The sequence below is a fragment of the Netta rufina genome (genome assembly GCF_964035555.1).
Source record: "Netta rufina genome assembly, chromosome: 2".
NCBI classification, from domain to species: Eukaryota; Metazoa; Chordata; class Aves; order Anseriformes; family Anatidae; genus Netta; species Netta rufina.
This window is the reverse complement of record NC_140124.1, coordinates 101,425,498-101,449,896: the sequence shown is the minus strand read 5'-3', so window position 1 is coordinate 101,449,896 and position 24,399 is coordinate 101,425,498.

Below are 24,399 nucleotides of genomic sequence, written 5' to 3'. Positions count from 1 at the left end.
AATGGAAAATGTAAAATTTGTAAGCTGGGGATAGCTTTTGTGTGTAGGCACAATAGTAGAGGTACAGGTCCATTTTTGTCTCTCTCTACACCTAATTTAAATGGAAAGACCCTTAACAGTCTAGAACCATTTTGTATAAACATTCTCCAGAGAGGTTTCACCTTTTCTTTTCTTTTTTCCTTTTTCCTTTTTCTTTTTTCTTTTTTTCTTTTCTCTCTTTTCTCTCTTTTCTCTCTTTTCTCTCTTTTCTCTCTTTTCTCTCTTTTCTCTCTTTTCTCTCTTTTCTCTCTTCTCTTCTCTTTCCTTTTTCTTCTTCTTCTTCTTCTTCTTCTTCTTCTTCTTCTTCTTCTTCTTCTTCTTCTTCTTTTTCTTCTTTTTCTTCTTTTTCTTCTTCTTCTTTTTCTTTTTCTTTTTCTTTTTCTTTTTCTTTTTCTTTTTCTTTTTCTTTTTCTTTTTCTTTTTCTTTTTCTTTTTTTCTTTTTCTTTTTTTCTTTTTCTTTTTCTTTTTCTTTTTCTTTTTCTTTTTCTTTTTCTTTTTCTTTTTCTTTTTCTTTTTCTTTTTCTTTTTCTTTTTCTTTTTCTTTTTCTTTTTCTTTTTTCCTCTATTTGTTTGTTTGTTTTTCACACAATTTATTCATATCCTGATCTTCCCACGATTTTCTAAAATTATTTTTTAATTATTTTTCTTCAATATGCCAGCTTAATGAAATTCTAAAAAAGTAAACTGAGGGAAAAAAATATCGGTGAAGTTTCACATTCAAGAGCACTGAATAATGCCATTACAATTTTTCTCTATTAGTTTTGTTTCATTTACACCTCCTAGAAAATCCAGCTGATGTCAAAGAATTTCAGTTGCAACCTGACCTGAGCCTGAAGCCTTCTTTGCTGTAACATGAAAGCTTGCTGTAATATTTTTTATTTTTTCCTTAAAGTAATTTGGCCTGTGTCAACCTAGTTTTATTATAATCTGGATTCTTTCTTTGTTTTGTTTATTTCTGATTGTTTTGTTCCATTTTTGTTTGTTTGTTTTGTTTTTCTTTCAGTCATTTATTTCATCAATATATGTTATTACCCTGTACACTGTATTGGTTACCCTTTTATTACCCTTACCCTGTATTGATATTTCAGACCTTCTGAAAACAACAAACCCTTCTGTGTACATTTCCAACCTGAATTCTATATTTTGTGTGGCTTGCATTGGTGAGCAACACTTTATGTTTCTCAGACTTCCAGGTAAAATTTTACTGATTTTTCTTAAACAAAAATCTCTGATTATCTGTCAATATTTAATTCATAAATAACTCCTGTCAGGCAGCCACCCAAGAATGTACATCCAGTAGTTTCCAGCAGTTTCAGCATCTTGTAATCCATTTTGTCTCCTCCTTTTTTTCGGAGGACTTTCACAGATTCTAAGAATCTTCCTCAGATTCTGTGAACATCTCTTTCTAGTTCTCACATTTAAAATGAAAAACAATACTCAAGAAACCCACACCTCCTATAAAATATTTCTCATTTTATTTTCTCTATGCCATCTGACCTTTCAGGTCCTATGTCTGTGGACTGAAGTACTGTATTTGAGTTCCACAAAAAAAAAAAAAAAAAAAAAAAAAAAAAAAAAAAATCACATCTGGACAGATTCTGCTCAAAGAATTTTAAGAATAGGCCTGTCAATGGAGGAAATGTAAACAGAAAATATAGGTCTATTTGATATTCAAACTTTACTCTTTATAATCTGAAGACAGTATCATTTATAGGCATCCACTTCAACCTGTTGGTGTGCTCACAAGATAAACAGATAGTAAATGATGAATGAATATTATAGTTACTTAATAAACAGGGTGAACAATAATGTTTCCAACTCTTTAAGAATATCAAGATACATTCCTATAAGTAGGCATTTTAGGACATTTATTTTATCTGATGTTACAGACTGACCATACACCATCTCTGTTCACACCATTCCCCATCTCTGTTTCTTTTTTTACAAGAAAAACATTTTTTGGGGGTCTGATTCAGCTAATTATATCTTCCCTTATTAAATAAAAAAATGAGTAACAAGCTTTTTAAAATTTCATTAGATTTAGAAGTTAAAGTGATTTTCATAGATAAAGTTCACATTGCAACTACAGAATTGATTCTTGACTGAGCCTGCTCAGATATGAAGCTCTAACTTGATAAACTATAGATGAAGAAGTTCACAATTAACTGTGCTTTGGACTGTTTCAGTGGTGAAACAAAAACATTAGTTGTCCTCTAATGTGTTGAAGTGGGAAATTATAAAGGCCCCAAAAGAAGTGGATTAGACAGCTCTTGAGGAAAGTCATTCTGATGGGCTTTAAATGACTTTAAATCATCATTTATAAATCTTCAGTATATGCTTTACTTTAGGCACATGAATCAGCCCACTGACATCTTGGCTTTAAACGACTGGAAATGTACATGCTGAATACATGTTCATTACAGATATTAAAAGCGTTTGAATGCAAAATATTACTGGAGGGAAAAAAAAATTACTCATATGGTTTTGTCTTCAAGAAAGCTTCATTATCTTCAAATTTTAATGAGGACATCAAAGGAAATCCCAAAGTAGCCTGTAGTTTGAAGAACTTCAGTAACTGTTGCAAGACTATTAGCTGTAAAAGTAATTTAGAAAAAAACATGGTGGGAGAATGCAAACAGTTTCATGACTAGCTGCTTAGAAAAAAATTGTTCTTAAATTTTTAGGCACAGCTTTTTAAACTTCTTATTTCTTGGTCTTTTAAGCAGAAAGAGCACATCTCTAATCCAAATGGAATAAAACATATTTATCTTGGGATAGAGTCTAATATATGAAAACATAAATATTTATTAACACATTAATGCAAGGGTTGTGAGCTTTTTGGCATCATGCCCTAATAAGCTGTGCATCTGCATACACAGAGGACAACACATTTGCATGTGTATGCTAAACCTTCCCCTATTCTTCCTCCTTCATTCTTCTCTATGACAACTAATTACGTTATGAATTACTAAGCCTGTTCTGCACTTTGTTCTGCACTTTGTTCTGCACTTTGACTACTAAATGGCTAGTTAGTCAAAACTGAAAAACTGTGACACTGCAGGGTGAGTGTCAGCTAGACCATTTTTAAATTGCCCTTCAGTTTGCTGGATTAATTCTAATTGATGCCCCAATAATATCTCATGAAATAATTTAAAATGTATTTTGAATCCCCAAAGTATTACTTGTGATTATTAAAGTAACATTTGCTGTCAAATAGGACAGATTAATTAATTAGAAAAGACTGAGATCTCTTTCCTATGAAGGAGTGTATGCTATGGACACAGATTTTCCAATATAATAACCAGTTTAAAGATTTTTAATGCATGTTAAATAGGCAAAACCTACTAAATGTATTCTGTCTCCCTTTCCAATTAAAAAACAAACAAACAAACAAACAAACGTAAAGACTGAATACATTCGCTGTTGTAGGTTGACCTTAGCTGGCCATCAGACATCCACCATGTTGCTCTCTCAATCCTCCTACTCAGCAGGACAAGGAGAGAAAATACAATGCAAAAAACTCACAGACTGAGTTAAAGACAGTAAGATAACTTACCAAGTACTGTCATGGGCAACACAGACTTGGTTTGGATAATATTTATTTAATTTATTGCCATTTCATAACAGGGAGGAGCATTGAGAACTAAAAGTAAATTAAAACCGTCTCCTGCCCATTCCCCTTCTTTTCTGGCTCAACTTCATTCTTGATTCTTCTACCTTCTCCAGCAGCTCATCTGTGAACAGAGGTGGGGAATGGTGTGAACAGGGATGGTGTATGGTCAGTCTGTAGCACTCTGCTGCTCCTTCTTCCTCACTCCGTTCCCCTGCTCCAGCATTGGTTCCATCCCATGGGATGCTGTCCTTCTCAAACCACTTCAGCATGGGTTCTTCCCACAGGCAGCAGCTCTTCAAGAACTGCTCCAACATGGCTCCATACCATGGGGTCCATCCATCAGGAGAAAACTGCTCCAGCATGGGTCCCCCACGGATGGCAGCTGCCCCCAGACCCCCTGCTCCTGTGTGGGCTCCTCTCCACAAGCTGCAGCTCCGGCCTGGGGCCTGCTCCTGCAGGGGCTCTCCATGGTCTGCAGCCTCCTCCAGGCCACATCCACCTGCTTCACCGGGGGCTTCTTCACATGCTGCAGTGTGGAGATCTGCTTCATGTGAGACCCATGGGCTGTAGGGGGACAGCCTGCTCCACCAGGGGCCTCTCCACAGGCCGCATGAAAACTTGTGCTCCAGTGCCTGAAGCACCTCCTGCCCTCCTTCTGCACTGGCCTTGATGTCTGCAGGGCTGTTTCTCTCATTTTCTTTCTTCTCTCTCCCAGCTGCCATTGCACAATGTTTTTCCCCTTTCTTAAATATACTGTCTAAGAGGTGCAACCAGTTTTGCTCATTGTCATAGCTCAAGCCAGCAGCAGGTCCCTTTGGAGACAGCTGGAACCATCTCTTATCTGACATGGGACAACTCCTGGTCTCTTCCTAAGAGTCTGCAGCTTTCTGCCACCAAGCCCTTGCCAAGTAAACCCCAATACAAGCCCTAATGTACTTCAAGAATGAAAGGAAGAATCAGCCTCCACTACCTGGAAAGACAATCAGAACATACAGAAAATCACATGAGCAAAAGAGGTTGAGCTTATATTTATTTTATGTAGCTTATCTTTCATCTTTTAAAACATCTTTTAAAACATCTGAAGTGAAAGGAGATTCTGAGTAAGTTCTAGGGACTAATTATATCTAATTACATTACTTTTTATTTATATATGTTTTAAATCACTACTTATGGATGCATAGAATGTAAACTCAGAGAGAAATGTGTTGGACTCTTCAGTAGAGAAATAGGTTTGAATATTTGACATAAAATCTATTAAGATACTGATTGCTCAGATGAGTTCAGGCTTTCTCCTTTGCAGAAGAAAGAAATGTACCACACATTTTCCTAGTATAACATCCCATCGAAACGTACCATGGGTATTTTAATAATTACAATTAAACAAATATTTTATGAATCTCTTTACTGTTTTCCAGTTAGATCTGAAGATAAATTATAAAAGTTAAAGTTGATTTCTTATTACTTATAAACTAAATCAAATCTATACGTAAAGGATTTATACCTTATAATCCAGCAGACAAATCAAAGTAAGGATCATCTTTCATTGAGATCAACCCTATTGTGCTACAATTATATTGACCTTACTTGCATTAAGCTTGATTTATACTGATATGAAGAGGAAAACGTTATTTATTTTGAAATGCTACTCCTCCAATTGATTTTAATTATGCAAATGAACTATACGCCTTTCAAAGGCAATTGATTGATAAACCTGAAAAACTGAGATTATAGAATAGATGAAAGCACAACAGCTGGAGAGCAGCTGTTGGGTACTAGAAGGACTCCCACTGTTACTTGGTCAAATGCAAGATTTGAAAACAAGAGATCCATAAATCAGTCAGAATTGTGTGGTTTCGTAAAACTAAATTTTCTTTTTATTAAACAAACAAACAAACAAAACAATCTAAGTATATTCATCATCTTTGTTATAATGTTCCATTATAGACTCATCAACATAAACACAAGACTACATCCTGAAACTTCATCATTGAACTGACAGGTCAGCTGTCCTCCTCTCCCTTCATCTTGTTAACATGCATTGGAAGCAAGATCAGCCCTTGAGCAGACCCAATATGGGATGTACAAATTATTCAAAATCAGTAAATAAATTGTTTTGAATAACATAGAAAAGTTTTACTGTTTTTAGTCATTCACGTCATGGCTACTGTCTAAAGTCTCACTGCAGATGTTAGAACTTTTAAATTAAGAAGTTAATGAGCTTATTTAGCCAAACAAAAATTAGAAGAAATCTCTACTATACAAGCTGAAATTACACATAACATGCCTACATGGATCAAATAATTATAAAGTGTTCATATATTTTCATATATGAAAGCAAACATCTCAGAACTATCAGTAGAAGTCGCTTAGAAATAGCAAAAAGAAGATTCCTACAAATTTATGAAGTTGAACGGATACTTTCTCTCTATAAAATTTTAGGGCCAATTTACCACTTATAAGTAAAGAAAAAATATGTATTAGAGTTTGTAGTAATGCAATCTCAACAAAGAGAATGGCTCATTACAGGTTTCTACCAGTTTGGGCTTTCTGTACCTTATTCCCATTCTGATGTGCATTTTGTCAAAGATTAGAGTAGATATTGTTCTCATGCTTTGTATTTTATTTTCTTGAAACCTTTAATAATAATAATAATAATAATAATAATAATAATAATAATAATAATAATAATAATAAAGTGCTTTTTACTCTGTCACAAATGACCAGGAAAAATGTAGTCAATGAGATACAAAAGACTAAACCAATTACAAAGGTCATTTTGGTTTGACCAGAAAAAAAAAAAGTCAGACACTGTGATTGAAATCCTCCCAAGCAAAAACCTGGCAATATCTTTAGCAACAACATATGAAAAGTATTTCGAAGTACAACCTGTACACATGATCTATGTAAAATTTAAATCAAAGTGAATTCCAACAGGATTTCACAATTAGCATTTTCTCAGAAATTTTCTTCTTGCCTGGAAGCATATTCCTTTTACAGCCTTTTATCATGGCATTCATGCTCTTGTTCAGACAGTGTGTATATAGACATGCATAGTTATATTATCTGATTTTATTTGCATTGAGAAATGTTTGCTTTTACTATCTTTCTTCAGTGTCTCACCTGACACTGCTTTTGTTATGACAGTTAAAACACAGCACAAGATTCTGTGGTCTGTTAAGGACGATTTACCAGTAAGCTGCTTTACCATATAAAAATAAAAATAAAAATAAAAATAAAAATAAAAATAAAAATAAAAATAAAAATAAAAATAAAAATAAAAATAAAAATAAAAATAAAAATATAAATATAAATATAAAAATAGACTCCATAAATATTTCTCACTGAAGTGAGATGTGTTGCTGACACCAGGAACATTACACTGTCTAATGCATGGCCTAAGTGCAACTATTCCTTAGTAATTATTTGGTTCTCTTCATGGCATGAGATTTCAGATTTATTTATTTATTTATTTATTTTATAGTAGAGTTTTAATACTGGAAGCAAATTGTGTAAGGATGAGATCACACAGGAAACTTGATCTGAAAACTGGTAAGCTATTGGTATTGCAGAGCCACAAATGTTTATGTGAAGCCATTTCTATCTTTTTTTTTTTTTTTATAAACATCTGGCAGCAAGCTGAATTGTATTTGATATTCATCAAAAAGGAAAAGTCCTATTTTATGAATAAACAAGATTTGTTTACACAATCACATAACCTAACTTCCAGACTAACAAAATAGTGCTCCTCAGTTAAAACATGCTAGTTGAAACAGCTATGTCAGTAAGGTAACACATTAAATATGTATATATATTATATATATGAATCTTTGATATAATCTTTGTTTTACATATATATATATATATGAATATTATATATATATAAAGATATACATATATATATATCTTTGCAATGAATAAAAATGAGTCATTTACATCAATTCTGTTACTGAAGTCTTTACTTTTGTCTGTGCTTTTTTAAAGCACATTTATGCATACTTAGGATATTTTAAAAAGCTAAGAAAAAATGAGCAATCTTTCCAGTTAAAATATATATCTTCCAAAAAAATATTATTATTGCTAATTGACTGTGATTTTATTTCCTTTAGCTTTGACATGCTTAAAATATTGAAGAGAAATTCATCCCAATGTTAAAAAAAGACTGATAAAAACAACAAAACTATAAAAAATACCACCACCACCAGGAAACAAACAAGACACACTATTATGTAGCACAGCACAAAACATTGTGCTTCTTAGGACAAAATACCCAATGTTATCACATTTTCTCTTCAGACTTTTTAATATTAGTAATAATTTAATATTATTGTAAGCAGACAGTATTTCAGTTTAATAGCTTTCCCTCATGAGGAAAATAGGAAAACATAGGAGTTATGGAATATAGAAAATGTTTTCTATACTGAAAGCTCAGTGGCTGTGTTGTTTTGAAACCTTTTTTTTTTTTTTTAAGATGACGTAGCTTCTCTTTTTCTGTTCATAATTTAACAACACTAAAATAAAATAAAGTAAAATAAAATAAAAATAAAATAAAATAAATAAAATAAATAAAATAAAATAAAATAAAATAAATACAATACAATACAATAAATAAAATAAATAAAATAGTAAAATAAAAATAAAATAAAATAATTTCTAAAGAAAAAATGATCATTAGGTGCATTGGGAAACTGGTCCTGCATTTTGTCAGAGGTCTTGTTATCCAGCATATAATATTGATTAGCATTACAGTGCTTTTTATGCTGTAATGACATTTTTAATGCAATTAAAAACAAACAAACAAACAAAAAACCACAGTAGTTGCAGGGGCAGAAAAGTTCTGGTTGAGCATGGAACCCTTTGTTAAGGGGGGTGATGTCAGCTTCTCCTCCACAAGAAGAACCATCAGGTTTCAAGTCATGTAGCTACTCTTAAGACAGTCAATAGCAGAGGACCTTGTAAGAGGTAAATTACGAGGTAAAATCATCAATGTGGACAAGACTTTTGTTAAGGAGTATCTGGAAGACTAACGTGACAGCTGACCAGTTTTTTCTGGTCCCTCACTCCACATCAGGTATTAGAAAATGTAACCATTTCTAAGAGAGCTATGATGCTTAATATCAAAACTCCAAGCAGTCATCACATTACTAGATGCTGTTACACTCTGTTTTTCTATCTGCAATGCATGCTGTTGAGAACTCTATGGTGTAGGGCCCTGTGATTCCCTGGCCTAAAATACAGCTGGCAGAGCATAAACGAGGTCCCTGCCCTAACTACACACTGTCCCACTAAAATACTGTTGTGCCCTGAAATAAGGGGTTTTTTTTGTGTGTGTGTGGTTTTTTTTTGTTTTTTTTTTACTAGCATAACATTTTTATATCACTTATAAATGATATAAGAAGCATTAATATTGTAAGGGATTCAAATTATAATTCCCACCTTTCCACCCAGCTTTCTGAAACCTCCAAATTTCTTAGTAACCAAGAGGAACTCCCCTTTAAGTAGCTACTCTTATAACTGCTGGAGTGTTTCCTCAATTTCTAGAATATCAAAAACTGGGATGCTTATCTGGTCTTTTCAATTAACACAAGTATTTCTTTGCTGTTCTCTACTAGTCCACACAGTATAACATATGCAAAAAAAGATCCTTGCCAACTTCTCTTTCAGTCCTCAAGCTCCACCCAGTTTCCTAAATAATGTCTTAGCAATTGAGCTGGAGAGCTAATCCTTGAATTTTAAAAATAAGACTTTTTTTTTTTTTTTTTTTTTTTTTTCCCCTGACTATAAGTACTCTGTGTTTAAATTCACAATAGTAATGTTCTCTGTGTTCCAGGTATTGAAGCCTCCATGAGGTCAGACAGCTACAAATGTGTTTTACACTAATAAATCATGAAAAGCCTTCCAGTCAATCCCAACAAACTACTAGTCAAGAGTTTTCTGGCAAATACTTGGTTATGCATACAGGACCAAGCACATTCCTAGTATCTACAAGTATACACTTTTCTCTTTCACAGCCTGCCAGAGAGAGGGAGCTTGATTAACTCATTGGGAGGGAAGATAAGGAAGTAAGGTGTTAGAATGCTAGTGTACATTTGTGGGCATTACTTACTGAAGGACTATCACACTGAAAAATCAGGTTTACTTTTTTAATTGAGAAAAAAGGTTGTTAGTCATTCAGTCTTAACAGCTTGGTTCTGCTGTAGTCCATCCTTCCAGAATGGTCTAAGCAATATCCAGATTGGTAAAAGAGGAAGAAAATAATATTTTTCAATACAATTTACCTTTACGTGTTTATCAAAGTAAAAAAAAAAAAAGTATTATTTTTGTCGTTGTTTGTTTGTTTAGTTGTAGTTTGGTTTGGTTGTTCTATTTGGTTTTAACTCTGAGCTAATATATATATTATGATATGTAGTATTGTTTCTTTAATGTTGAGAAATGCTGTAATGGAAAAACAAACAAACAAACAAACAAAAACCTGACCTTTCTTCTAAATACTTTTATTTTTGGCTTATAAGATGAATTATTTTGTATATATACTAATTACACCCAGTTATGTATATTTAATTAATGTACATTTATCAAAGTACAAAAAAAAAAAAAGTTTCAATAAAATAATAACACTAGAAATCTTTTTAAGATAAGGTTATAAATAAGAAATTACTTGTTACTGTTTGTATATACCAATTCACTTACTATTTCTGTTTTTTTATTGGGTAATTAAAAAGCTTTCCAAAGATATTATTCAGAATATCCAGTGATATCATTCATATGGAACATTTCTGTATGTAGTTAGAAGCTACATGAACAGATAATCAAAACTACTGCCTTTTCTGCACAACAAATTAATTCTAGTACATTAATTAAAGTCTTCATTCATAACATTACACTGGTCAATATAATGCTCACTTACCTTCTGACTCAGAAAATGTGTATTAGGTTTATGCATATTAACATTTGAATTCAAATTAAGCAAGTGTAGGAAAATATGTTAAGAATAGATGTTAGAGCTAGGTATGCAGATGGATCTTATTCATGAATAATTTTCTGATAATTCAATGAATGGAAAATAGCTGTCTGTAAGCTCTGGACCTGGGCTTAAAGTAAATTCTGAACAGTCATTTTGAAATAAACATGGATGATTGTGTTTCCTACCTCCTCCTGTCTGGCAAGGAGTAGAAGAGGAACAAAAAAAGGTAAATAGGTCAGCCACAGGCCTTCACTAAGTCATATCACATGAAATGAATACCTACCAATCATTTGGTCAGAAAAATCAACTAGCTTAACTACCTGTCCACTGCCTAACTTTTAATTAGTTCAATACCCCAAATATAATCAGCAGTTTCAACATACAAGTTTTAAGACTAGTCCATGTGACCCCTGAGGCATCAGTAGTTTAGAGATGTCTGAGACATCTTGTTCAAGATGTCAGTGCTGTGATGTGACTGAATCATTGCAGAAATACCTTTCAAAAAGGCATTAATCAAAACCCTCAGGAAAGGAAGACTATAAAAAGCTTGAAGAACAAAACATTTCCAAATAATAGGGACTGTAGGCAAAAGACAATTAAAAGTCTTCAGGTCAAGAAGATGTCTACACAGATTTTCAATTAAATATAATTCTAGTGACAGTGATTAAAGGGTTATTTTTTTATCTACCCATGCAGACAAAAAAATATTTTTTCCTAATTCCAAAATATTGCATCAGTTCATGGTTGGCTATCAACTCACTTAAATATTTCAGAAAAGGTGAGTGAATGATTTAACAAACACGGGCAAAAATCTACTTTTCCTGTTGTCATTGTTTCTCTGGATAGGAAAGTATTGGCATTTGCTGTTCAAAAGTGTAATAATTCTGATGAAGACATGCTGTGCTACTGGCAAGAGTTTAGTACCCTCAGAGAATAAGTCCTGTATCAATCTACTGTTTATCCATGTTTACCAAAGCATTAGGAAAGAGAGGAAATGGGAGACAGTCTTGGCAAAGCAGAAGTACTAGCAGAAAGTGTCTGCCAGGAAGGACGAACACTAAATGTGGGCTTTGAAAGCTTCTCAAGAACTTCTTTATATAACTCTAAAAAATGAGAGGCTTAAACTTCTCAAATAAAATTAATTTCAAGTGCTATAAAACATTTTTAAAGCAAACCAAGAATGAGAAGCATCTCAAGCTACACAGATGAATGAAGGGCCGGGAAAGGAGAGGCCCCTGCTGGTAAGCAGAGATGAGGATTTAATCTGACCTTTCGTGCTGGCAAAGAGAGACGTCCTCTCCTGTGCTTAGATTTAGCAAGCCCATTCTTTTCAAGTACGCTTTGGCAAGCAGAGGCATCCTTTGTCTATTGGGAAACACACCAGATGACATTGTCAGCTTTTACCTCCAGACTTACAGTCGTGTTCAGAAGCAGCAAAACAAGAAATATTAGTTCCAGAATTCATCTTACCACAAGTATGAAGAACAGTCTTTAAATTTCCAGTGTCTCTGCCAGCTGGCAACTTATGGAATTCAAGATGCGAAATGCATTCTGGCAATCAGATAAAGTCAGGGGAAAAAAAAAAAAAAAAAAAAAAAAAGTAAAGGAGTTTTGCTATTTTAAAGGAGAAAGGTAAACTTTTCATTTGAGCTTTCAGGATAAATATTTAAATATTTTATACTGCTCTACTTTAAGGTAAATACTAAAGAAAGTAAGTCACCTTAATTAGGCTTAACTAGAAGGAAGCTTGTGAGGCTGACACACTTTTTAATAGAAAAGACCTGTAAAGAAACCTGATAAATAGCAAGTTTATGAAGTAGTACCATTACAAGTATTGATTTAAAAATGCAAAGAAATATCTTCACCCCCTCCCCTTCTTTTTTTTTTTTTCTTTGCTAATATACTTAACTTTCATATGAGAAAAATGTTAACAATGAGCACATTTAATATTGGGGAAAGGGGGAATGTTTTCTTTGTTCTTTAAAATTCTTCATTAATTTTGCTTTGATTGCATAAACTGACTTGTATACTTGTAGCCATACCTTCTTTTGATGGCATGTCCTATGATGGAAAAATAAGTGATATCAGGAGGGAGGAGGGATAGAACCATTCTAATATTAGACTCTCCTTTCTGTGCTCCTATGAAAAATATGTCAAATTAGTTTAAGCTAGACATCATGTCAAAAGTTTCTATTATATTAAAAATTATTATACCTAGCCACATTCATGTAAATTTGAATATTGCACAAGAGTTCTGTTGGTGCAAAACCCTTGGCCTTCCTAGAACTAATATGTATAAAAGTGTAGAACAAATAAGAACTAACAGATCCTAGTATGAATTGTATACACTTCATCCTTTTCAGGATCATTTATTTAACCTTCTAGAATATAAAATTGAAATAAAAGTATATAGTATAGATATGCATTTGTATATATGTGGCAGTTTTACCCAGCTGGGCAGCTGAACTCCACCACAGCCTCTCTCTCACTCCCCCTCCTCAAAGGAAAAAGGGAGAAAAATACAATGGAAAGGGCTCAAGGATTGAGATAAGAACAGGGAGATCACTCAACAATTACTGTTAAGGACAAAACAGACTCAACATAAGGAGATTGTTTCTTATCAGATTTATTTCATTCCATCTCTCCTCTGTCTGTTAGACTTAAAACAATATGACTACATCCTGCACTATATATGTTTCTTCCTTTGCCTTTGACTGCAGCTCAGCTCAGTGCAATTGTGAAGGAACTCTTACTGGACATACTTGTGGAGAACATGCTTTCCAAAAAGTTAGGGGGAGGTTTACTAACTGCAGAGCTTGGATTCAACAGTACCAAAACTATTAGGAAATGGAAGAAGTATGGTATGAAATGTATTTTAAATTCTCAAATCAAATAAAGTTTGTCAAAACCTAACAAATACATTGATAAAAGTTTACTTTCAGTAGACTCTTGCACCAAAAAAAAAGTCACAACAGCCTTGAGTTCCAAGTGCTGAAAAAAAAAAGCACTTTGAAATTAATTTCTTTTGTCTTGAAAGAGATGGAAAATTTCACTATATTCTTTGTGAGCTGTATTCAATATGCTCAGGCCTGAGAATTCAATACTTAAGAAGGTGAAAGACAAGGCAGAGCAGTTTTTTTGTTTGTTTGTTTGGTTGGTTGGTTGGTTGGTTTGTTGGTTGGTCTTTTTAGGTAGGAGTAAAGTAGACTCCTCTTGTCAGTTAAAAAGTAAAACAGATAATACTTTGAATTACTAAATTCTTGTTCATAGCATGTTCTATGAAGTCAAGCCTTGTTATTATTATTACAAAGATTAAAATTTTTCTGTTACATATTTGTGAGCACAGATATAGTCTGTAGTAAGTGTAAAGAAGAAAACAGTGTCAAAATAATCAGTTCTTTTACTCATCTTTGATTTTTATCTTGAAAAAATAAAATTTATTAATTGAGCTTCTTCCTCAAGGCACAATTTGAGGGTCACCAATTAAATTATCATTTCCAAATCATTTCCAAATGGAAAGTTTAAAATTAGCTAGGGGAAGATGTGGGTTTTTTTTTTTTTTTTTTTTTTTTTGTTTGTTTGTTTTTAATTTGTTCTGTGGTACTCTATCCCTCTCTCTCTCTCTCTCTCTCTCTCTCTCTCTCTCTCTCTCTCTCTTTATTTATTTATTTTTAGCATAGGCGTGGAAATCATTTCCGTAGACCACATTCATAAGTGAGTTAAAAATAGAAGAATCCAGAGGATTAGTCTGAGAGTGTTTATTAAAAATCACAGGATCACTGAATTGTCTAGGTTAGAAGAGACCTCCAAGATCACCTAGTCCAACCTCTGATTTAACACTAACAAGTCCTTCACTAAACCACATCACTAAGCTCAAATCCTTGCCCAAAAGTCCCTAAACAATTTGTCCCTCCTGGATGCTGCAAAAGAAAAGATCATTATAATATTGTTATGCTACTCATATTGTTATGACTACTCTTCCAGTAGTCATTTGAAACTTTTGAATAGAGGGTAATGACAAGATGAGCTTTTGGTTAGACCAGCATTGACATAATTTTACAGCTACATGAGTCAAGGCAGCCCAGCAAGGTGATTCTGCCTAACTGTGATGCTAAAATGATCAAGTAATCTTAATACCTTGTCTCCATTCTCACGTTTGCTAAGTCACCCAAGAAGCTGTTATTCACCCAAACTGAATTTGGACATTCATAACAGTGCAACAATTAAAATGAATATGATTTTCCATTAGTGTAAGAATTTACATTATGAACAAGTCAGCAGAGACTCACACATATTGGCTACAATTAACTTTGGATTTTTGATATTCTGCTGAAAAAGAAGAGTGATTTCAAAAAATATTGATGTGATTTCATAAACTCCTAAATTAGGGAAAATGTTTATTTAAATAAAAGCAATATATTTTACATAAAATACAGACATGGTGTGGTGGTTTTACTCGGGTGGGCAGCTGAGTTCCACCACAGCTGCTCTCTCACTCCCCCTTCTCATACAGGAAGGGGGAGAAAATATAACAGTAAAAGGCCTCAAGGTTTGAGATAAGGATGATTTAATTAACGGGGAGATGGACAGGGGGAAAAAAAAAAAAAAAAAAAAAAAAAGGTGAGGAAGCAGCACAGAGAAAAGCAGTTACTCTCTACTTCCCATCAACGAGCGATTTTCAGCCACGTCCTGGGAAGCAGGGCCTCAATACGTATACCAGTTGTTCAGGAAGACAGATGCTTCCACCACGAGAGTCGTCCCCCCCCCCCTTCCCCTTCCCCACCTTTTATTGTTGAGTGTGACATCGTATTGCATGGTATATCCCTTTAGGGTCACGGTATATCAGTTTAGGGTCAGCTGCCCTAGTGATGTCCCCATCTCTTGCCCAACCCCAGTTTGCTGGCTCTTGGGGGCTTGAAGGAAGTTTTCATGCGGTGCCAGTACTGTGCAGTAATAGACAAAACACTGGTGTGATACCAGTGCTGTTCTGGCTACAAGTGCAGCTCATATCACTGTATGGGGCTTCTGCAGGGAAAGTTAACTCCATCCCAGCTAGACCTAGCACACACAGTCAGTTTATGTGGGAGATTAAAGGACAATATTTATGGGTGCTCTTCTGACAAACATTCTGTGTGTGACTTTTGACAACTGCATAAGTTGTGTTGTGATTGCTGTATTGTATGTTGCTGTAAAGTAATGTATTTTTTTCTGGGTATTTACATATAATGAATATCTGAAAGATATTCAGATGGACCAAAATGACAGACATTGTGGGATTTGTTGCATGGGGTCTGGTGCTCTCCTAGCTCAACATATTGTGTCCCATTCCTCATCCATAACTGGAAAGTAACTGTAGCATTTATTGATGTGCTCTAGTCTGGGGCAAAGTATTAGTACCAAAGCTATTGATAATTCCCATTTAGTAGCATCTTTTGAAAGCTAGAACATCAACTTCCATAGGAATTGGTATTTTTCGAATGGGGAAAGAAAATAAATTGAACTTGAGGGTAATGTCAGCAATTATATCAGCCTTCAACAGGAGGTGAAAGACTCGTTGCAACCTCACAGTTCTCACAGGCTTAGTCTAATCTTTGGGAGGGAGAGATATATTTCGCATGTATATTCAGATAATGAAAGACACTGTTTATATTTCATATTATTTTTCATAAAGTGCTTATAAACTGCAAACTGTGCTTCTTTGCTATCCAACTCTTCCTCATCATTAGTCTTCTTTACTACCTGTCATTCAAAATGGCTCTCTCTTTGCTAACAAACTCTCTGGATAAAAGTTTTTTCAAATATAAATTCCATAGTATGGCTAGTCAGACAACTGTTGTAAAAAATCTAAAGTTCTAAATTACCTTAAATGCATTGCTGAAAATGAAGAATATGAATATTAAACCAAGTTAAGTTCTTATCTTAGATGGGTCTCCTACTATACTGAAACATGGAGGGAATTCTGCCAGCTGTGAATACCCAAAGACTCAAATTGCCAGAGGTGACAGTAGAATCCTTTCTGCTTATCTGTGTGACCAGCATCTTATCCTATAACATGCTTATTTTCTCACATTGACAAGTTGTTGAGTTACTAGGTAGAATGAGAAATGATTGTGGAGATCATGCATCAATCACCTCCCGTCACATTCTCCATTCAGAACATCAGTGATTAGACAAACTTGGCTTGAAAGGCATCCTGTCTGGACAAAGATGTTGTCACTTTTGTAATAGGATTCAGCTGCTCTCTCACCATAAGCTCTGAAAAAATGAATCACTTCAAATATTCCTACAAATGGACAAAATTGAATCAACAGAGAAGAGGGATTTTTTTTTCCCTTTTTTTTTGCCAGTTTTAGAATATAACTTTCACATCTTGATTACTGGCAAATATTTTACTGTAACAAAAAGAGAGAGAAAAAGTAACATGTTTAATTCAAATGTTATTCTACATTTGTTGTGGTGACTTTTTTTTTTTAGCAAAAGCATTGTCCAGGAGATGCCCCAGTGCTGAGAAAATGTTCTTAATTTAGAGGACAAGCAACACTCAGAGTCATAGTTCAATTTACACATGGAAACTAATAAGATATTATTTTCTATAGCAATCAATGCCTCTGTGGTGGTTTTACCCTGCAGAGCAGCTGCATTCCACCTCTCTCACTCCCCCTCCTCAAAGAAAAAGGGGAAAAAAATATGACAGAAAGGGCTCAAAGTTTGAGATAAGGACAAGGAGATTGCTTACCGATGATCATCAAGGTAAAACCAAACTTAACATGGAAAGATTGATGTAATTTATTGCCTATTATTAACAGACTAGAACAGCATGAAAGTAAAAGAAAACAAAAAACACCTTTCCCCCAACCACCCTCTTCTACCTCCTCCCCCCAAGAGGCACAGGGGAATAGGGAATGGGGGCAGTGGTTATTCGCTAATGACCTAATTCCCTAATGCTTAATCTCTGCCACTCCTTCATGGTCACTCTCTGCCCCTGCTCCATGTGGGGTCCCTCCCATGTTATGCCATGTTATGTCCTTCCCAAATGGATCCTGCAGGGGCTGCCCACAGGCAGCAACCCTTCAAGAACTGCTCCAAGATGGGTCTGTACCGTGGGGTCCATCCGTCAGGAGCAAACTGCTCCAGCATGGGACCCCATGGGTGGCAGATCCCCTCAGACCCCCTGATCCTGTGGGGGCTCTCCATGGGCTGCAGCCTCCTCCAGGCCACATCCACCTGCTCCACCAGGGGCTCCTCCACAGGCTGCAGTGTGGAGATCTGTTCCATGTGGGACCCATGGGCTGCAGGGGGACAGCCTGCTCCACCAGGGGCCTCTCCACAGGCCACAGGGAGGCCACAGCCTTGGGGTTTGAAGGGCTGGTTCTCACACCTTTCTCTCCCAGCTGCTGTTGAACAGTTTTTTGGTTGGTTGGTTGGTTGGCTGTTTTTTTTTTGTTTTGTTTTGTTTTGGTTTTTTTTGGCTTGTCTCTGACCAGTGGTGGGTCCCTTTGGATCAGAGCCGACTGGAGCCGGCTCTGATCTAACATAGGGCAGCTGCTGGGCTCTGCTGACAGAGGCCACCCCAGTAGACCCCTGCTACCAAAACCTTCCCACATAACCCCAATAGAGCCCTTTTTATTATCACAGCCACATTAGAAGGATGCAATCAGTTCAGGGAATCTTTTCATATCAAAGATCTTTACTCATTAGAAAACTACGTAATAGACGTTAGAACAAAATAAAAACATTTATTTATTTATATTGAATGGATGGCAGCTAACAGTGACTCAGCTTGCACAGGGACATTTTATTGCTGTACTGAGTCTTTTATAGAAAAATGCAACAAAACTAAACTAAACACATAATACTCTATTGCAGGCAAAAATAAGGCTTGTATACTTGAACAAAAATAGATAAGATACTTCATGCAAATAAAAAACAATTTCTTCATTTTATAAAACCTAAAACTCTTTTGTTTTTATCTTAGTCTACTAACGATTGTCTCATAATCATAAACACTGTATTTTAGGAAAAAGCATTAGAATGTGTCAAGTAAGCACAGATGCAAAAATACTATAAATACTACAGATATTTTAATTCTGGGAGATTTTATGAATTCTGCATCATACAGAGACAGAATGTTACAACACTAATTTGAACATTTAGAAATTTGGATAAATCTACTGAAATTTCAGTAAATGAATGAATCAAATAGTTGTTAAAAGAACACAGATTTTGGTCAACAACAAATCAATAACAATGTATCCATAAATTCCAAAACAATATATTAATTTAAAATCGTTCATAATAAATAAATAACACTACTTATCATTACCTATTCTTGCATAGGTCTCTGACTCTTGGAATAAAATTGTCCGTCTGTTGACCACATTATAGAATGAGTCCAAGTTAAATACTGTGGTCACTTCAAAAACCTAAACTTACACATCATTGTACATTTAAAGTCATTTTGATATCTTGGTTCCATTCTCTCTGCTTCATCAGGTAAATTTGCTGCTCTTTCGTCACTTCCAGTTAGACCTGACACATGCAGGCATTTCCTGGTTACACCAACTCCTCCTAATTCAAATAACTGGAAAGCTCCATAGGTGAAGTCCAAATTTTCCGATATTTTCAGTTCCTTCCAGCATACATTTTTGTTTTTATAGAAAAGCCAACTAAATTATGAATTGAAACAAAATTGTTGGGGGGGGGGGGAAGAGGAGGGGTGGCAAAAATATATATGGTGAAAAATATATACTGATATTTTTCAGTTTACTTCATTAAATCAGTTGTTCCTTTAGGAATTAGAAAAAAAAAAAAAAAAAGTAAAATAAATATAAAATATTTTTTAAAAACAAAAAAACAACCAAACAAAAACAACAACAACAACAATCTAACCTCCATATTCCTAATCTAAATAATGCAATACACATTACAATGGAAAAAAATCAAAACTAATACATCAGGAAGAATAATATGTGTAGATCCTGATGATCTCAGAATGGTTTCAGAATGTGCACAGAAGCTAGAATATATTTGAAGTTGCTAATGATTCCTTGGCACAAAAAAAGAAAAAGATAAATAATTAAACAATCTTTATATTTTAGTCATTGATTTGTCACAAGAAAAATAATCTAAAGGCAAAAGACACATTATAAAACATCTCTATAAAAGAAATGCATACACATATTTCAAATACAAATTTAATATCAAAGAAGCACAACAAATTATGTACACATGTAGTAAAGTGTTCCAGAAACACCTCCCATATTACCACTTACCAAACACTACTAAACCTACAATAAAAATACCAGCTGTTATGAGAACTCACATGTTTGGTTGTGGGAAGACAACAAAGGAGAAAAGAAAGATCACCAACTTAACTTTTAAACAGGTAAATTATCATTTCAATAGATGCAATTTAGTGCTACAAGTTATATGAAACAACCTGACAAGGCTTGATCTGCCACACTAGAAATAATGTGTTGTTTTTTTTCAGCCCTAAGAACTTTGAGGCCTTGGTACTCTGTGAGCTTTCAAATGTAACCAAAATTCCAAATGGAAGAAATTAATCAAAACCTCTTATATATTTATTTTCCTATCACTAAACACAAAAGTTGTTTTAGTTTGGTTAGTTGTTTGTTTGTTTGTTTGTTTTTGTTGTTTGTTTGTTTGGGTTTTTTTTGGTTGTTTGGTCGTTGGTGGTGTTTTGTGTTTTTTGTATTTTATTTTTTTTTAATCCCATCAGTGTGGCAAATAGCATTTGAACAGAAGGATAAACCTATTCCTGCTCTGGGGACTAACCTCAAAGATAAGTAAAAAGGCATATTAAAGAATGCTTCTTTCTTTGTATGTTTGGGTTATTATCAAATTGTATTAGACTTTGGGAAGTAGATAAGCATCATACAAATCAGAGTAAAATAATTTCCAATGTAGTCTTAAACAGTCTGTTTTGTTTGTTTGATTGTTTCTCATTTCAAAACACTGTTGATACAAGGAGCTGGAACAATGTATCTGTATTTTATAGCTTGAAAATGCTATTAGATGTCGATATAACAATTGTCGATATAACAATAACTCAGATTTATGAAGGACCCCTGATTTCTCCACTAAATCCTGGCCTAAGCTTGGGCAGCACTTTCTTACATGGGTAACTACAGACAGTGCTGGTGCATCAGTGCAATAGAGATTCAGAAGCACTGTGCAGCACAGGCTGTCAACTGTTCCTGGAAGCTCCTGCAGTAGCCCCAGCTAGAGCTCTAGGAGCACCTCACTATCGTGTAACTAGGCATGGACCAGCATTCGAAAAAGATTTAAAAGAAAAAAAGAAAGAAAAAAAAAAAAAAAAGAGGAAAAAAAAAAAAGAGAGTGTTTGAGAGAGTTTGAAGGGAGAGAGAAATCACTTGCTCTTTGTAATGCTGAGCTAAGCATATCTTTTCTTCCCCTTATTTCACTTTTTTCATCCAATCTTCTTTTTTTTTTTTTTATCTTTAAATCTATATATATATACATATTCGGTGCACATAATATGCATACATATACATATATACATATTAACATGTTCCCTATCCACTTTGCAACCCCTAGACAAGAGGTTGAGCTTCTTCCTGTGACAAGAGATTGTAATATGCAGTTCATACAGAATATTCATTACAAATTCTTGTTTTTACTAGAGTAATGAAAACAAGGTTTTTTGACAAAGATTCAGTCCAAGCCCTGACCTTACACACCAATGAGAATTTCTCAGTATCATCAAATATTGTTTTACTGTCTAGCAAATGGAAAAGAAAACATTGATGCCATCATATTTAATTTTTAATTGGGATTAATGCCATGTGTCCAGCAAGAACAGACTTGAGCTGCTGACACTTAAGAAAGATAGGTGAAGAAATAGACTAAAAAGAGTAAGGGAAAAAAAGGGAAGGACTGAAAAGGGAAGGTGGACATACAGACTGGGAAGTCTGTAGCTCAGACATGATGGTAGGATACTCTGAGAAATATTAAGGTACATAGAAATTTCTGACACTGCTGCCTCTCTAGAAAATGCAAGAGTCCTTTCCTTTAAAGAAAAGCAAATCAAGTAACATTGTGTTGCTGTTAACAGCAGGCAGACCAGTTTCACAGAACTGGTATTCAGGGAATCTTCATTGTGATGAGATCTTTTTCATTCCCTCACTGTACGTGAGAATTATAAGATGTGAAAACCTGCATCTCAGCAGGTTTGCTCTGTCTCTAATGAGATAGAAGGGAAAACCTTGTCAAGACTAATACTCCTTTTAAGGAAGACCTTAAAACAAGAATGATGCAGTGCTCTGCATGACAGCTTGCCCTTAGGACATAATGCATATTGTACTTTCTCTTTTTTCTTTCCTTCCTATCAAATTCATTGTCTAGCTTACTTTGCAGAGAGGATAGTAACAAAATAAAAAAAATAAATTAAAAAAAAAAAAAAGAGTTTGAGATTAAGGACACTTTAAACTTCTGGACATTTCCAAATATGAATTGAGAATGTTCTTTTTTCTTTAATTGCCCTATACATCATGTGAACATGCAATCCCTCTAGCAGTGCTAGTTAAACCTTGGAACCTCTGCTATAACTCACATAGAAAACATCATTTACACAAGGCTTTCAAATGTTTGCAAATCCATGAAGTCCAAATAAATACAGTCCTTCTCTGGGTTGAGCAAAGTTTGAATATTATGGCTTCATGCAGCAGGAATACACATACACTGATTTTCTAACACTGTTAACAATATTAATATTAGTGCCTGGAATAAGACAAATTTCAGGCTAGGTAGAATATGTGGTTTCCTCAACATTACTAGAAATGATTATTTAAGCAGAAAAACCATCTGAACATTTAATGTGAATATTTTTTTCTGTTTAAATATTTTAACTGTTAAAAGCTAGGAACCATCTAGAGAAAAAAAGCTAGGATTTTTCTTGCTTGTGGGTGTGGAGTATTATGTGAGAAGTATAGATCTGAAATCACATGCAGAGCTGGCATGATATGCTTTCAACAGCACTTTCAATCAAATATATTTATTCTATGGATCTTACTTTAACTGCTTTTGTACTTAGATTTTGTTTGCAATTAAAGAAGAAAAATCAAAACAAGACCTCAAGTAAAGGGTGCAGTTCACAATTTTCATACACTTAGGAACATTGCAAATCCTTATCTAAGAAATGATTAAAAAAAAATCTATTTTATTTCAGTGGCATTTTACCCCATTAAGCACTAAAATATCAAACTTAAGAAATATTGGGGTAAGACCTATGTGTCTTAGTTAGCAACAACAAGACCAAACAAATAACAACAGCAAAAGTGAAAGACATGCACCTGTCCTGCTGGGAAAAAAAAAAAAAAAAAAAAAAAAGTGAGTGAAGATGAATCCGCAAAAAGGCAGGATGATTCACAGATGATGATAAAAGTTTACATGTGTGTTTGTATCGATGGACAGAAAGGCAAACATAATGTTTAAGAAATGATAGCCAGAATATTCTACAAACCATACATCTAGAAAATGATTTGTGCAAAGCTTTTGAAGATAACTACACAAATGTTGCCCTGGAAAAAAGGCAAGACATTGCCTTGTTTCTCAAAAGGAAAGACATTGCAGAGGACTTAAATATTGCTGTTGTCCAAGGATGGTCCTTCGTATTTCAGCCACACAACATGTTACTGAATTGCAAACTCATGTTCTGGCTACAATATATTCTTCTCTGAAGAAAGGTAATCTAGATGAGGGATGCACAAATATCTCAGTTTCACTGTTCATAATTTCTTTAGTACCACCCTGTGATACCTGCAACAATGGAATAAAATTAATATGCATTGAATCAAGTTACATAATGAGGGATGAAAATCCTTTTTTATTTCCAGGTAGTGGAAATAAACTTAGTAGGAATATAAAAACATTTCAGATGATAGCATCCAGAATTTTGGTGTAGTTCCAAATTCCTGGATATAGAAGGCTTCCTGAATTTCACATTCAGGAGTGAAAAAAATCACAGTTTTCTTGCATGTGTTGAAATAATATGGGAAATTTGAGTTTACAAACCTGCCTCCAACTATGAGTAATTTATCCCTTAAATGCCTAAAACTGGAAAACTATGCTCCTCAATGCACAGCAGAGCATGAGTTAGATGGGATTTACACCTGGGTCATCTTTTACATCATCTCTTTCTTTGTCATTCCACTTGGTATCCTTAAAGGTGGTGTTAATGTAAAAAGCACAGTCTTTATTAAGTCACCTCCACAACCGTTGTGGTTAATTTGAAAAGAGTTTCATATACTGACTACATAATTGCACTTAAATATCTGCTAGGAAAATGCAGCCCTCATAAGAAATCATTACTCATGCAATAACATTTTCAGCCTATTCGTATGAATGTTTATTTGTGTGGGCAAGGAGATTGGTGAGTAAGAAGAAAAAGTATTTCTAGCTAAACTGATTGGGGAACCTTAATCTCTGACATAACAAATCCATCCATTTTAAAATGAATTTACTGCAGAAAGCTGTGCATTTTCTTTTTCCCAATTCTTCCTAAATACATGCCCAGATCCCAAGATTGCAGGTAACCTAGGATTGAATGTGGCAAATGTAGCAATAACTTAAAATTTAGTGACACTAAAAATAAAAAATAAAAATAATAATAATAAAAAAGTGTTTGTTTTAAGAATAACCATATGAATGAGATTAATTAACTCTGCATGTAAAATACAGGGAACTCTGAAGCACACTACTAGCCATCAGCTGGTCTAAGCATATCAAAGCCAATGAGCCTTTAAC